The 15531-nt window shown below is 45.6% G+C and overlaps 1 protein-coding gene across 4 annotated transcripts in view; it reads left to right on the forward strand.

Moving 5' to 3' along the window:
• Window positions 1–15531, forward strand: part of Pld1 (phospholipase D1) — a 198038-nt gene that overhangs the window by 35634 nt on the left and 146873 nt on the right. For 2 of the 4 annotated variants that reach the window (NM_001399082.1, NM_030992.3), the window contains exon 1: window positions 8723–8906. The exons of the other annotated variants lie outside the window; for them this stretch is intronic. The gene's annotated coding sequence lies outside the window, so the exon portion shown is untranslated. Of the gene's footprint in view, window positions 1–8722; window positions 8907–15531 lie in introns of those variants that run through there. 4 annotated transcript variants of the gene reach the window in all.

The following is a 15531-nucleotide window of genomic DNA, read 5'->3' on the forward strand; positions in this document are numbered from 1 at the left end:
GATTCTAACTAACCTCCTGGAACGGCAGGCTCCTAAGAACCTCTTTCTTTTCTAAGTTGCCTTGGTAACGGTGTCTAATCATAGCAATAGAAAAGGAAGCATTACAGAGCAATGGGAATCCCATACTTAAATCCTGTAGGGAAGGAAGGAAATGTTTTAGGTGAGAAGGGAAATTATTCTGGGCTTGTTGCCCGTGGAGTTCCTTCTTCCAGAGAGGCAGGGCCTGGGTGTTATCCTTTCTTCCTTCCTGTATAGCTATGAGGGTGTGGGGGTGACAACTGCCTGCAGTGTTCAGAACAGCAGCAGGAGTGTCCAAGAGTTCAGGGATGTAGCTTAGTGTGACCTTGAATTTTTGATTCTCCTCCCTCCAAAGTGCTAGGATTAGAGGTGTGCTCCACCAAGACTAGTTTATGAGGTATGGTGATCAAGGCTGGTGCTTTGTGCAGGCTTTGTAAGGATCCTATCAAATGAGCTACATTCTTAAGTCCCTTCAACTCTTAGATTTCTCTGAGGGGTAAAGCTAAATTATCATGATTGAAAAAAATTATACTTAATAGATGGTGAGAATCCTGTGAACTAAATGACTTGTTATGCAGTCAAGTTTGAGATAAAATTTGCTTGAAATGTATACTCTTTTGTGTAAAACCACAATAATATAGAGATATTAAGCAGGCCGGAGAGAGAACACTTGCTGTTCTTTCAGAGAACCAGAGCTTGGTTCCCAGTACCCACATAACAGCAGCTCACAACCACTTGTAAGTCCAGTTCCAGAGGATCTGACAGGCTCTTCTGGCCTTCTCCAGCGTTTGCACACACAAGCGCGTTTAAACATGTACACGTAGCCATAGATTTAAAATACAATATATTTTTAAAACCCTAAATATATACTTTAGAGAGTTTTAAACCCCTTGCACTTTCAATTTTGTGGTATCAGTTCTCAAAATGAGGCTACAATTTGGAGGGTCAGACTAGATTTCAAAGCAGTTTGCAGTAGTCAAGGAAATAAGCCCATAAAAGTAAGAGAAGCAAAATAAAGTCTACAAACAGGAGGAACCCTGACAGCTGCTGTAGACCAAGGGGTAGACATGGCAACAATGAGTACCATTGTCCTTTCCGGTCATCCTGGCAACACGAGTCACAGATCAAATAGCCAGTGCCAGTTGGCAGACACAGAGAGCAGAGAACAAAGCCCCCCGTGTCAGCGCGTCCATCTAATTCCAAACTAATTGCCTTAGCAGAGGCTTCTGTTTGGGTTATGAGTGATAGAAAATTAAACAGGTGTATATTGTAAACCTTATAATTCACGCGTCACCAACAAGAAGGGCCATGACTGTGAATAGAGCCTGGGAGGATGGCGGGATGGTCATTAGGTTCTGCACTCGCTGGGCTCTGACTGGGTTGGTGACGAGGATGGGCTCTCCTGGACTCAGGGTTAAGGATCCACTGTGTGGGTAACAGTTAGTGCAAGCCAACAGGGTCTGGCTCAGCATGGGGGTCAGAGAATAGTATTGCCTTACAGGGCAGCTTCTGCTAAGGGCCAAACAGGCTGAGTGGCCTGCCTTCCAGTCTGAGTCACTGTGGAGCAGGCTGTGGGAGGACGTTGTTTCTATCAGTGGAGGGATGAATGCTGGCTTTGAACTCTGCAACCGAGTCCAGGCTTGTAGCGTTTCCCCTTTTTGCTTTCTATTTTATTTTTGTGGGGAACCCATGCCATGATGGCATACACATGGACGTCTGAGGACAACCATGTGGAGTTAGTTCTGTCCATCCATCTTTTCATGGGTCCTGAGGATCAAACTCAGACTGCCAGACTTTTCAGGCAAGCACCTTTACACAATGAATCATCGTGCCGATCTGGGTCTCCTCTTCTGAATGCTATTCCTAAGAGCCTTCCTCTGACTTCATCTTTCTTTTTCTTAATATTTACTTTTTATTTTTAAGGCAGAGTCGAATGTAATGCAGGCTAGCCCCTTTGAACTTAGTATTTAGCTAAGCTAAATCACCTTAAATTTAAGGTCATCACCTTAAATTTTTCTCTTTTTTTTTTTTTTTCTGAGATAAAATTTCTCTTTGTAGCTCTGACCGTCCTAGAACTCTACAGAGATCTGCCTGCCTCTGTCCCTGAAGTGTTAGGATTAAAATTGAACTCCACCACACATGGCTGATCTTTAAGCTTTTGGCCCTCCTATCTCTTATCTCTAGAGTACTGGGAACGTGCATTACCACACCTGCTTTATGTCTTGCTGGGGATCGAACCAGACCCCAGACATGCTATGTAGGTGCTCCGTCAGCCGAGCCACTCACCCCATACAAATCAGATGTCTTTCACTTTTTGTGTGTGGTGGGGACCTCCCACATTCTTACAGAGCTAGTGAACCCCTTTCTGGAGACTAATCTTTACTGCATAGATTTAAATGTGTAAAATTACAAAGAAAACCAATGACTGAGAGTCCTAGCTATGACAACAAATGAATGTCGTAACCCTGTGGGACCCTCTTGTTTAAAGTGCACAGTGGTGTCAAGATGGCGTGTGGGGTTGTGTGGGTCCAGTATCCACTCTGCCTCAGGGCACGCTGCTATAAGCGAGACGTGGGAGTTGACTGTGCTTACCCAGTGCTGTCACCTAGAGGGTGTCAGGCTGTAGGGAAGCTGTGGGACACAGCTCCGGGGGTGGGGCAGCACAGTCTGAGGTGCCAGACACAGCCAGAGCTGTCTGGGGATCCCCGTGCCTACACAAGGTTCTTATGCTCTTGGGCATCCAGGCGTGGCTGGATGCTGTGGAAGAGCTGAGAACGATATGGAGATCCCACTGACTGGATCTAGCCTGGGGCAGAGGGGGAAGCTGGGGGAGCTCTGGGTGGTCCCATGGGGGTGTAGGGGGAGTCTTTGGCTTGGCTGTGGCAGGCTTGTTTTGGCTTGGTTGTGGTGGCAGCTGTGGCTGGGAGTACAGGGAGGCTTTCTGTGGGAGATTAGACTGCATCTCTATAGGTGAAGACCCCCATGGCTCCCCAAGGCAGATCCCAAGGAAATGAGGCAGTCCATGATTTTAAGGTGTTTATTGTCATGGCGGAAGGTGGATGAGTAAAACCATACCCCACTTCTCTGTCTGGGCCTGAGATTAAATACCTTTTTCAGGGAGGAGTGTCTGGGAAGGAAAGGTCATTGGCTAAGCCTCCAGGCCTTTAGATACCTCATTATAATGGAGATCTGTCTTGAGTCTATGTCACCTGTGGTCATGTCCTCTACCAGTGGAGGGACTTTGGGCATTGCCTTTACGTGACTGATGGTCACAAATCTATGGGTGTGTGTGTGTGTGTCTGTGTGTGTGTGTGTGTGTGTGTGTGCGCACGCGCGCAGCTAGTAACAGGGCCTGTTTTTCCGAAATGCCTACTGTTCCTTCAGGGTCACCAGGGTTTTTAGCCTTAGCTCAACCAGAAACCAGGCTGCCTTTCACGGTCCCACAATGGTGGGTCTTATGAATTAGTCTGAACTTATGATGCACAGGAATGATACTCTGAGATCTTAGTGACAACTGTGGCATGCTACGAGGTCTCCTTTGACTTCTATTAATGACAAGTCACAGGAAAGGCTGCTCTTTTTAAACTAAGAAATGACATCTATCAATCCATCCATCTATCAATCCATCCATCTATCAATCCATCCATCTATCGATCCACCCATCCATCTATCGATCCACCCATCCATCATCGATCCACCCATCTATTCCATCATCCATCCACCCATCTATTCCATCATCCATCCACCCATCTATTCCATCATCCATCCACCCATCTATCCACCCATCCATCCATCCATCTATCCACCCACCCATCCATCCACCCACCCACCCATCCATCCATCAACCATCCATCCATCCATCCATCATCCATCCATCCATCCATCATCCATCCACCCATCCATTTGGCCATGGCACACATGCAGAAGTTAGAGTACAGTTATGGGAGTCAGTTCTTTCCTTCTAACCCGTGAGTCCTGGGATAGTTGTCAGGTGGTCAACTTGATGGCAAGAACCTTTCCCGAGCCATCTTCCCATCCCAACCCCTGTACAGCCTTGTCTGTCTGTCTATCTATATTTATGTGTATGGGTATTTTGCTTGCATGTGTGCCTGTGCACCATTTAGGGCCCAGAGGCCAGAAGAGGGCACTGGATGCCTTGGAACTGGAATATAAATAAGCATTTTGTTTTTGTTGTATTTTCTTAGTCCATTCATTTGCTTACCTGTGTGTGAGATTGTATGTGGTGTGTGCTGCATGTGAGTATATATGTGTGTGTGTGAGGGCAGACATTCACCTGTGTGGAGGCTAAGGGAGAACCTTGGCTCTTGTCCTCACCTTCTACCTTGTTTGAGATGGGGAGTTTCTAGTTTTTCACCTCTGCGTATGCCAGGCTAGCTAGGTGGCCCAGAACATCTAGGGATTTTCCCAACTGTGCCTCTCATCTCCCCCAAGAGAGCATTGGAATTACAGATGTGCAGAACCACATCAGGAGTCCTGGGGATCCTAACTCCCATCTTCATGCTGTGTGCTTCGCCCTTACTTACTGTTACATTCATCCACCATTGTACGTGTGCATGTGCATATGTGTGTATGCTACTGTGTGTGTGGAGGTTGGAGAGCAGGCTGCAGGATTTGTTTGGTTCTCTTCTTCCAAGTGAGTCCCAGAGCTCCAATCCTGCTTCAGCCTTGGTGGCAAGTATATTTATTTAATAAGTCATCTTGCCTGCAAGCACCCATATTTATTTGCTTTTGCTTTGAGACAGGGTCTCTAGCCCAGGGTGGACTTGGGTTCATCAGGTAGCTGAAGATGACCGTGAACTTCTGATCCTCCTGTGTCTGAGGTGCTGGGATTACAGGCTAGTCCTACTGCATGCGATTTATGCCGAGCTGGGGGCTGAACCCAGGATTTTGTACATGACCGAGCAAGCACTTTATCAACTGGGTTTTATCTGGGCCCAAACTTGAACATTTAGAAATACCTACATGCTCCTATCCTTTCTGTCATGTTTTCTCTTCTTCTTTGCCTCATCCTTCCTCCTCGACTCTTAACCATGCTTCCCGGTCACACTCAAGCCTTCATCGGGTGAAATCAGAGGGCTCCTGCCTTCCCCACAGCGTGTGCGTTCTGCCAGTGTTCCAGGCTGAACATGCTTCTTCAAAGTATGCTCAGTGCTAATCCATGTCCTCTGTCCGGGGACACCTCCCCTCCCCCGTCACTTCCGGCTCTAGCCTGTGTTTGCCTCTCTGGAGTCTACAGATGACTGTCTCAGGAAGTCCTGGTCTGCTTACCTTCTCCAGAGACTGCCAGAGTACATTCCAGAATAGTAGTGCCCCTCTGTGGCCAGTGGAAACCATTGTACAATCTACCTTGGATATACATATGGATTTAGATTATATACATCCTTTGTATAAAATTATGAGATTTGCCTGAAACTGATGTGTATTCCATAAGGCTTTAACTGGCCTCAAACAAGATTCCTGATGGTACATGGTATAATATATTTGCTATTTAGAGAGTCGCTACATTATAGCTTGACTGTTTTCCAGCATGACAGCAACTATGGCATTAACTGTAATTGCATGGGGGACAATTATAAGGAAAGTAAAGACATGGCTCAGTACGGACATGGTTTCCCCACAGCCATTTTCCATCCAAGATAGCAGTAGAGGTCAGAGTTCATGGTTAGGGATAGTGATTTTAGACCCCATCTGGCTCTGTGACTTCATGGGGTCAATTCACTTGTCCTTGGATGGTTCTTTCATGTGTTAGCCGGGTATAGTAAAAGGGAGCTGAAGCCTAAGTGAATTTATAGTGGTAAGGCACCTTGCATCCATACCTGACTCATAGCAGAAGCTTCGGTAAAACCTGCCCTGTTAAGTTAAACGCTTGGTCATCTTTAAAAGCTCCAACCCAACGTGATTCATTCTGCTGGGATTTAAATATTCGTCACCCTCACTGAGGTTGACATCAGGCCTTGACTTTAGAAGCATTAACTTATATGACACAAAAGGACATCTTTAGTGTGAGTACAGGCAGGAGCACTCCTGGAGTTACCTGTGGAGGTCAGGGGACAACCTCAGATGTGGGTTCTTATCTTTTCGTACCCCATAGCTTAGGGGAAGCCTCTGTCCATCCCCCTACCCCGCACACATACACACTGCCATGTGCCAAGCTGCATGGCTTCTGAACTATCTGGGATTCTTTGTTTTCCACCACCCATGTGTCTGAGTGCGGGCTGAGATTAGACACAAGGGCTACCGTGGCCAACTTTATGTGGGATCTTGGGATCTGAACACAGGTTCTGTCCTTACACAGCAAGCACTTTACTGGGCTGTCTTTGCAGCCTGAACATTTGGTTTCCCACTTTTTTGAGACAACATCTCAGGTAGCCCAGGCTGATGTCATAGTTTATAGCTGAGAATGACCTCGAGTTTGTGGCCCCTTCCCCTCCTGCCTGCATCTCCCAATCCTGGGATAACAGATGAGCTACCACCACCCACTGGCTCTCCACATCAAATCCAGAGCTTTGTACGCAACAGGCAAGCATGCTAGACCCCAAAGCTTAAAGGGGAATACATTTGGACGGAAAAGATAAATCCTAAAGATTATTTATTTTTTTATTTATTTTACTGTAGGGTCTTACTGTGTAACCAAAGCTGACCCCAAACTCAGGTTCCTCTGCCTAACCCTTTGGAGTGCTGCTGGAATCAGAGGCGTGTGTCACCACCTCCAGGGAGAAGAAACTTTACAGAATGACGTTCTGTCCCTAGCTCACCCAGCCGAGTTGGGGGTCTTTCTGTACATTTGTGTGGTGCTTTGAAACATGGCTTCGTGTAGGAGGAGAAGAAAATACATATTACAGGCTAGAGACTTCCTTGAGGATACGAATCACACGTGTCTTTCTGTTCTTATGATTTATGTTGGCAAACTAGAGCCACAAAGAAGAGGTGGCTTTCTTTGGGTTTAGTTACTATCTGGCATCAGTATTTTTCAGAACTATTCTGCATTTGTAGATGAAAACATTTAATGATTCTTAACTGCACATCAATGTTGTAATCGCTTCTTCCTGTTCTTCCTACACCAAGCCCTCTCCTTCCCCTGAGGTCTGTTAGAACATTCCAGGCGGCTCCTGTTTCTGCCAGCAGGTGGGGTACTGGCACTTTTAAAGCCACTATCCAGTGGCTTTAAACTTTTAACTTGCTCCAGCCCGGGTTTCTCTCAGTGCTGGGATTCTCCTGCCTTCCCTGATTTTTATCTCCAGGAGAAACTGTTGGACCTGGGGCCTGGATTAGGGAGATGAAGAGGTGGGTGTTGGATCTGCACCATCTCCGGGTTTTCCTGCCTGACATTGCAGAGCTAAATGCGCAAATCCCTTCTGGGTGTGTCACAGGCGTTGAGTAACTTAACTTTAGCACCTAAGTTCTGCTTGGCGGTGAATGAGTCAGGTTTCCCTTGCCCTGTTTGATTGTGTTACACTATTGAGGAAATCTAGATTTTTATGTTAAAGTAGACTTGTTTAAATAAATTAGAACTTTGTGTAAAAAAAAATAGCAAGCCTTTGAAATTAATGTTATTCCTGGGGTTGAAAGACAGGGGACAGTTGTAGTTATTGTGAGTGTGTTATGTTGAAAGGCCAAATTGAGCAGTATGTCGGGACTCTATTGACTGTGTTTCAGGGCTTAGTCATTTGGAAAAACTTACCAATTACATTTTTGTAGAGCGACAAGTAAATTTACATTGCTTATTTTGAAACCAGGGTATATGTTATTAAAAGACGATGCATTTGAAAATCTCTTTTTAAGCAGGTGTGGTGGTACATGACTTTAATCCCAGCACTTGGGAGGCAGAGACTGGTGGATCTCTATAAATACACAGAGTTAAGTTCCAGGACAGCCAAGGCTGGTAACACAGGGAAACTGTCTCTAAAAAATATTTTTGTGAGTACACATGTGTCTAAGTGTATGTGTTCATGTAGAGATCAGAGGACGACACCTAGGAGATGGTTTTCTCCTTCACCCTATGGGTCCTGAAGTTTTGAACTTGGGTCATCAGGCTTGGCAGCAAGCCCCTTTTCTTGCTGAGCCATTATCTTGGTCCCTTCGGAGGGAAAATACCCCCTTTTATCCTACAAATGTATCTTAAGTGATGAACTGATATAAAGAAAGCTGACTTACAGACTTTCAGACAAGTTAGACCTAACATGAGAAGGTTTGTTGACAGACTTTCCTCGTGACCTACATTAATATTTGGGCATTTGTAATGAAGTTTTAAATTTGTTCTATATTATGGGAAAATGCAAAGCTAGCGATAGTATGAGTTTGACTCTCAGAGACAATAATGCTGTACATCTTCCGACACAGTCTTAAATTACAGTACTGTATGCTTCAGGATCGGCACCCAACTTAGGCAACACTTGAAAAAGTCATTTCATGGCCCCCGGTGGAGGGGAGACTGTACTGCCCTTGTTTAGCGTGAATCAGCCCCTTTAGTGCAGTGTCTTAGGGGACACAAGTGAATCACAGTTCTCTTTGTTTAAGTGTGTGCTCTGGCTTTCTTGGGCAACAAGTGCAAAACTGAAGCCTTAACTCTATTCTGTGTGGCTTTTCTTTTCTCACGGCGGAGCGTCTATTTAGCATATGGGGCGTGGTTTGAGTTCATTATTGAAGCTTATAGGCTAAAGTGCTCTGTGGGTTTGACCCAGTTGAATTTCCTTAGGGAGCCTGCCAAAGTTGAGCTTTGGAACAGGCCGGCTTCCCCTGTTTTTGTGGATTTGTAGGATAGCCAATTTCCCCCCATCTCGACTTTCAACTGCTTTGGACATTAGCTTCATAGGAAGAATTCATTCTTTAGAGTAAAATGGAGCGCCGCTTTTTGCCAGGGGCCCCAGGTTAGTAACGCTTTGAACTTTCTGTTTTGTGTCAGATTTTCTTTCAGTGCCATCAGGGAGATGGGGCGACGATAGGAGAAGGCTTGTGCTATTGCTTCGTTAGAAAAGAATACTTTTGATTCGGTTGGTCCTGCGGGGCTGGGGTGGGAGGGAGTGGTTACGTTTTTTCTGACTAAGATACTTTTTCTGTCAAACCAAATGGAGGAGCCAAGAGGAATGAGCAAACGTGTGCTGGAGTCGTAGTTTAAAGGGTTGTAAGGGTTTGTAAGCATTTTTTTTAACTTCCTTTTTTTTTTTTTTGTAATGACTCTATGTCCTCCTAGTACAGTCAGGCAGAACTCTGATTTTATGCATGGTGATTTTATTTTATTTTTCGAGCTAAGTGGTGTGCTGCATTCTAGCAAGACCCATCTTGCACTCCACTTGTTGGATATGGTTTTCCCTGGGGCCTACTCCTCTGAGTTCCAGCTGATTAGATGTCATGTCACTTTTACTTCAAAGACGGTCCTGTGAAATACCTACAGAATGACTGGTGTGGGTGAAGCATCCAGGTGGGCTCAGGGGGGACTCAGTTCCTCCTGGGTCCGTTGCTGTTTTTATTCAAGTAGCTCCCTAGACTGAGGTCACCCTAAAATAAATATGCCTGTAAAATTGGAGTGTGATGTGTAAGACACGAAAGTAGTGTTAATAATAATAATAAAGAAATGATGCCAATAAAATTAAGAGAATGGCTCCCTCAGTTTCCCCAAGTTAAAGAGCTGGGGAGTAATTGTGCCTCTGTTCATTTGCCCCGGAGCCATCTGGCACGAGAGTACTCTACAAGGGGGGCTCCATTTGACACTGTTTCAAAATGTGTGCTTCATAGGAACTATGGCTTCTCTTTCCTCGTATATGTAAGCTGCATCAGTTCAAATGGATACACGAATGTTTTAAAATATACTAATATATGCTATTATGTGTCTACTATTGCCATTTTCTTCTCTTTTTGTCCCATAGGACAGGCAGTGCGTCAGCGTCTGTTTTATCATCTTTTTCTTTTAATTATTTTTAAGGATGGAGGGAAAAGGGAGACAGAAGTGTTTGTGCATTCATGTGTTTGTGTGTGTGTGTGTGTGTGTGTGTGTGTGTGTGTGTGTGTGCGCGCGCGCGCGCGCATATAAAGTGAAGGCTGCAAGCCATTTCTGATTATGACAGTGGACTTTACACCCAAAGACATAGCACAGTTACATTATTTGTAACTTCCCCACCTCCCCAGATAAGTCCTTTAACCTCCAATCTGCCAGACAACTTTGCCTTCTTAAAAAGAGACAAAGATCGCTCTAGCTTTGCTGTACTTTATTTTTATTTTTTTTTGTTTTCTATTTATTAGATATATTTCTTTATCTACTTTTCAAATGTTATTCCATTTCCTGGTTTCCTGTCTATAAGCCCCCATCCCCTGCCCCTCCCCCATACAGGTGTTTACCTCCCCATCCACTCCCCTTACCACCACCCCCTGCCCCGACATTCCCCTGCATTGGGAGTCCAGCCTTGACAGGACCAAGGACTTCCCCTACCACTGGTACCCCAACAAGGCTACTCTCTGCTACATATGCAGTTGGAGCCCTGGGTTAGTCCTTTGGGTAGTGGTTTAGTCCCTGGAAAAACTAGTTGGTTGGCATTGTTGTTTTTATGGGGATGCAGGATCTTTCAATCCTTCCCCTAATTCCCCCAAAGGGGTTCCTATTCTCAGTTCAGTGGTTTCCTGCTAGCATTCACCTCTATATTTGCTTTGCTGTACTTTAAATGTATACTATCTGTTCATTCCCACTGCATACATATGACTGTGGTGTTACCATGTGTATACTCCCACTGCATACATGCGGCTGTGGTGTTACCATGTGTATGCTCCCACTGCATACATATGACTGTGGTGTTGCCATGTGTATGCTTCCACTGCATACAGCAGTGGTATTGCCTAATTATTAATTATTAAGTGCCTTTGGAAGGCTTGAGAGAGGGTCTCTCTGTATAGTCCTGGCCATCCTGGAATTCACCACATAGACCAAGGTGGCCTTAAATTTAGGTCCTCCTGCCTCTGCCTCCTGAGTACTAGGATTAAAGATCTATGCCACCATGCCCAGCTAAATGCTATTCATTTAAATCTTAAAGGGGAACATTTATCAATCTGATCGCTGATGGTTTTAAAGAAAAATATAAAAGCTATTTCACTCACTGGTCACTTATCTGTGCTAAGTATGAATAAAATTTATACAAACTCACACTGCTTATGTGTCCTGGCAAAAAATCAACTTATTCTAATGTGCCTCTGAGCTTTTCTACCTAGCAATGACACACACTGATAACATATCTCTGGTGGAAATAGAAATAAACAAAACGACACAGAATGTTATAAGTGGGAAACCACCTACAAGCCAGATTTAGGGGATTTCCCAAAGCATATACACACACACACAAAAATACATTTTCTCTGAATATAAGGTGTATGAAGGCTATGACTGTTTGATCTCTAAGAACCAGGGCTGGACTCTCCGAACCATCTGGACTCCCACTTTACAAGAGTCACGTAGTTCTCACTGTCCTGACAGGCAGGTCTGGCACACCCTACATTACTACTCCTTTGGTGCACGGTGAGCAGATATCAGCACTTGACCGTCTCTATGACACCATATCTCAAACTGAGCTTCGAGCTGGTTAATTTTTATCCTGCACTGGCTTCCATTCAAGGTGCTGGGGATGTCCCAGGCCCATCAGGCAGTTTACGACTCAGCTGATGACCTGGAAACATGCAATGCCAGGTTTTCTCTTAGAGAGAATCTAAGACAAGTGGGACACTTGGCCATGGCCCATATCTGGAACCCTTTGAAAATGTAGTGGTACCAGTAGGACAGGGCTGAGGGGGGAGGACCTACGGAGCCGAGTAGCTGTGCTGTGAGAGGTGGGTTTCTGCCAGCACATTTCCAGTTAATCAGTGAATTCCAGCCATACCTTGGATCACTCTCCGTTTCCATAGTCTTCGCTCTACAAAGTATGGGAGGCTCTTGAGTCACAGTGTGTGACCCTGTCAGATTTTATTTAGGGACAGCAGTGAATTCTGTATTCTCTGCCTTCACCATCCTCAACCTCGTGTTTCTTGACCTTACCCTGGCTTGCTCAAGACACTGGCATACATGGGTCTTGTGGTCATACACCCAACAGCAAGGGATAGGATAATCCTAGCCATCCTGGGAATTCGCTGTTTTCAGAATGGCAATAAGAACTAACTTCCCAGGATTGCAGGCGCTGAGATAGCATTCTCCCAGAGTTTAACAAACCCCACGCCCTTACCAGTTCTGAAGAACCCAAAGGAAGTTTGAGCTGAGGTGTCCTGGCCTGGTGTAGGAGTGGTCACCATAGGATCAGTAACGTGCCAGTCATAGTAGTAATAACAGCCACTCAGCAGGCCACTCTTCTCAGTCTTTTATTCCATCCTCATAACCACCCCTAAAAGCATGACTGTGTTAATTATGCCCATTTTACAGCTAACAACTGCCCCAGAGAGTCCAATAAGGCCAAATTGGCCACTGAGTAGTGTCTTACAGGAAGTTGAATGCTGGGGAAGATAGATATGGTTGCTTTCTTAGAAAATGTCGCTGGTATTTATTCTACTAGTGACAAGAGACCATGTTAATGCTGACGTCTATGCCGATATTCCCATCAGAGGTGTGCCTGTCAACCCCTGCCACTCAGGAAGGTGTACCCTTCCTGTCCTTCCTCCACCTAGACATGTACGGGCTTGGACACTACTTTCCAACTAGAGAGATTGGCCGTGGTTAGTCTATAAGACCGGCGATGGGCTGGGGAGATGGCTCCGTTAGTGAAGTAGCTGTTTGCAAACATGAGGACCTTAGCCGTCATGTAGGGAGAGAGATAATAATAATAATAATAATAATAATAATAATAATAATAATAATAATATAAAGGAGGAGGAGAAGGAGGAGAAGGAGGAGAAGGAGGAGAAGGAGGAGAAGGAGGAGAAGGAGGAGAAGGAGCAGAAGGAGGAGAAGGAGCAGCAGAAGGAGGAGAAGGAGCAGCAGAAGGAGGAGAAGGAGCAGCAGAAGGAGGAGAAGGAGCAGCAGAAGGAGGAGAAGGAGCAGCAGAAGGAGGAGAAGGAGCAGCAGAAGGAGGAGAAGGAGCAGCAGAAGGAGGAGAAGGAGCAGCAGAAGGAGGAGAAGGAGCAGCAGAAGGAGGAGAAGGAGCAGCAGAAGGAGGAGAAGGAGCAGCAGAAGGAGGAGAAGGAGCAGCAGAAGGAGGAGAAGGAGCAGCAGAAGGAGGAGAAGGAGCAGCAGAAGGAGGAGAAGGAGCAGCAGAAGGAGGAGAAGGAGCAGCAGAAGGAGGAGAAGGAGCAGCAGAAGGAGGAGAAGCAGCAGCAGAAGGAGGAGAAGCAGCAGCAGAAGGAGGAGAAGCAGCAGCAGAAGGAGGAGAAGCAGCAGCAGAAGGAGCAGCAGAAGGAGAAGCAGCAGCAGAAGGAGAAGCAGCAGCACCAGCACCAGCACCAGCAGCTAGACACAACCATGCTCTCCTGAGATCCCAGCACTGGGGTAGCACACAAAGGGGAATCCCCTGGGCTTGCTAGCCAGCCAGCATAGCCAAATCAGTTCAGAAAGATCCTATATCCAAAATAAGGTGGAGAGTGATGGAGGGGGACCCCTGACTTCAATCTCTGGTCTCCATAAGCTTGTGCTCACCTGTGTGCATGCACCCACACACCACCCTCCCACAACACCCTCTACGAAGGGCTGGAGGTGGCCGATTTGTGTAGATAGTAAGCTTAGTGAATTGCATGCTGTCTTCTACTAACTAAAGCTAGTCTTGGGGTTTTATAGACATTCTAAGTCTGAAATTATCAAATCACTAAGGCTGGGGAACTTGTTATTGTTTAGGTTTTGGTCCTCTTCATTCCTGCCCAGCATGACTTCCTGTTGATAAAGAAAGCTTGGGTTATTCTGTCAGTCCTCAGGGCTTTCTGAAGCTCTGCAGAAAGCCAGGAATATGTGTTATGAAGTTTCCTGAAAAATGTAAAGACTCATTTAAAAAGATGGAGTATGGACAGCTTATGCTCAACTTAGCTGAAATATAACATTTGGCAAAAACATTTAGAAGGTTTATTGATATTTAGCAGTGTAGCCCATGTAGAGTAGGGGCTAGTTTTTGTTTGTGTCCCCTACCTCTGTCCGTGTGTGTGTGTGTGTGTGTGTGTGTGTGTGTGTGTGTGTGTGTGTGTAGGTATATATGTGTAAGGGTCTCATGTTTCTCAGAATTGTTTCAAACTTAATATGTAGCTTTTGATGGTCTTGAACTTGTGATTCACTTGCCTCCATTGTCCTAAGTGCTACAAGTTCAAGTCTGTGCCACCAACTTAATTTATGCAGTGCTGGGTTCGAACCCAGGGCTTTGTGTGGATTAACCAAGTTCTCGACAAGCGTGAGCGCCTATCCTCAACCATAGAAATTATTTTGGCAATCTCAATTTTTTTAATCTAAAGTTTTTCTTCCTTCTTTATTTTTATTCTTTTGAGACAGCATCTCTCTGGGTAGCCTTGTCTACTCATCTATCCTGGGACTTCTGTGTAGAGCTGGCTAGCCTCTCACTCACAGAGATCCACCTTCTTTGGCCTTACAACTGCTAGGATTAAAGGCATATGACGCCATGCCTGGCTACCTTTTCCTTTAACAGGGATTTGTTATTATTAGGGGTATTATTGTGTGTGTGCAGTGCTGCTGTCTGGGTGGCATATGTGGAGGCCAGAGGGCGTCATAGGGATGTCTTCTTCAATTGCTCTTCATCCTAGGTTTCTTTCAGTGTGAGTCTAGGCCTCACTGAACCATGAAGTCACTACTGTACGCTAGACTATGAGCCCCTATGTCTTAGTTAGGGTTTTACTGCTGTGAACAGGCACCATGACCAAGGCAACTCTTACAAAGGACAACATTTAATTGAGGCTGGCTTACAGGTTCAGAGGTTCAGTCCATTATCATCAAGGTGGGAACATGGCAGCATCCAGGCAGGCATGGTGCAGGCAAAGTTGAGAGTTCAACATCTTCATCTGAAGGCCGTTAGCAGAACACTGACTTCCATCCAGCTAGGGTGTGAGGGTCTTCAGTCCATGCCCACAGTGACACACCTACTCCAACAGGGCCACACCTTCTGATAGTGCCACTCCTTGGGCTAAGCATATCAAACCATCACACATCCGGTATCTCTGCCCTGAGGTGTGTGTGGAGGGGGGAGGGCAGGGGTTGTGTAAAGGTTTGTGTCACTATATGGGGCTCTCACATAGGTAGTGAGGATCCAGATTTGGACCTTCATGTTTACCCAGCCAGCGCTATCCACTGAGTCATCTTCCCAGCCCAAGACTTCATTATTTTTATCATACCAATCAAAACAGATTAGGGTTGAGAGGTGAGAGTTAAGGTAAGACGACTTTGTATATAGGATGATTTCACTTGAAACATCAGCCTAGGAGAGGCCTTTGGATGGGTTCTTCACATATGCAGTGGTTTGGCGACCATTATTTAGTCTGACAGCATTGATGACACGCAGGAAGAACATGCCAACATCCGGAGGCATCCTTAGAGAAGACGAG

This window comes from Rattus norvegicus, chromosome 2, assembly GCF_036323735.1.
Source record: "Rattus norvegicus strain BN/NHsdMcwi chromosome 2, GRCr8, whole genome shotgun sequence".
Lineage (NCBI taxonomy): Eukaryota > Metazoa > Chordata > Mammalia > Rodentia > Muridae > Rattus > Rattus norvegicus.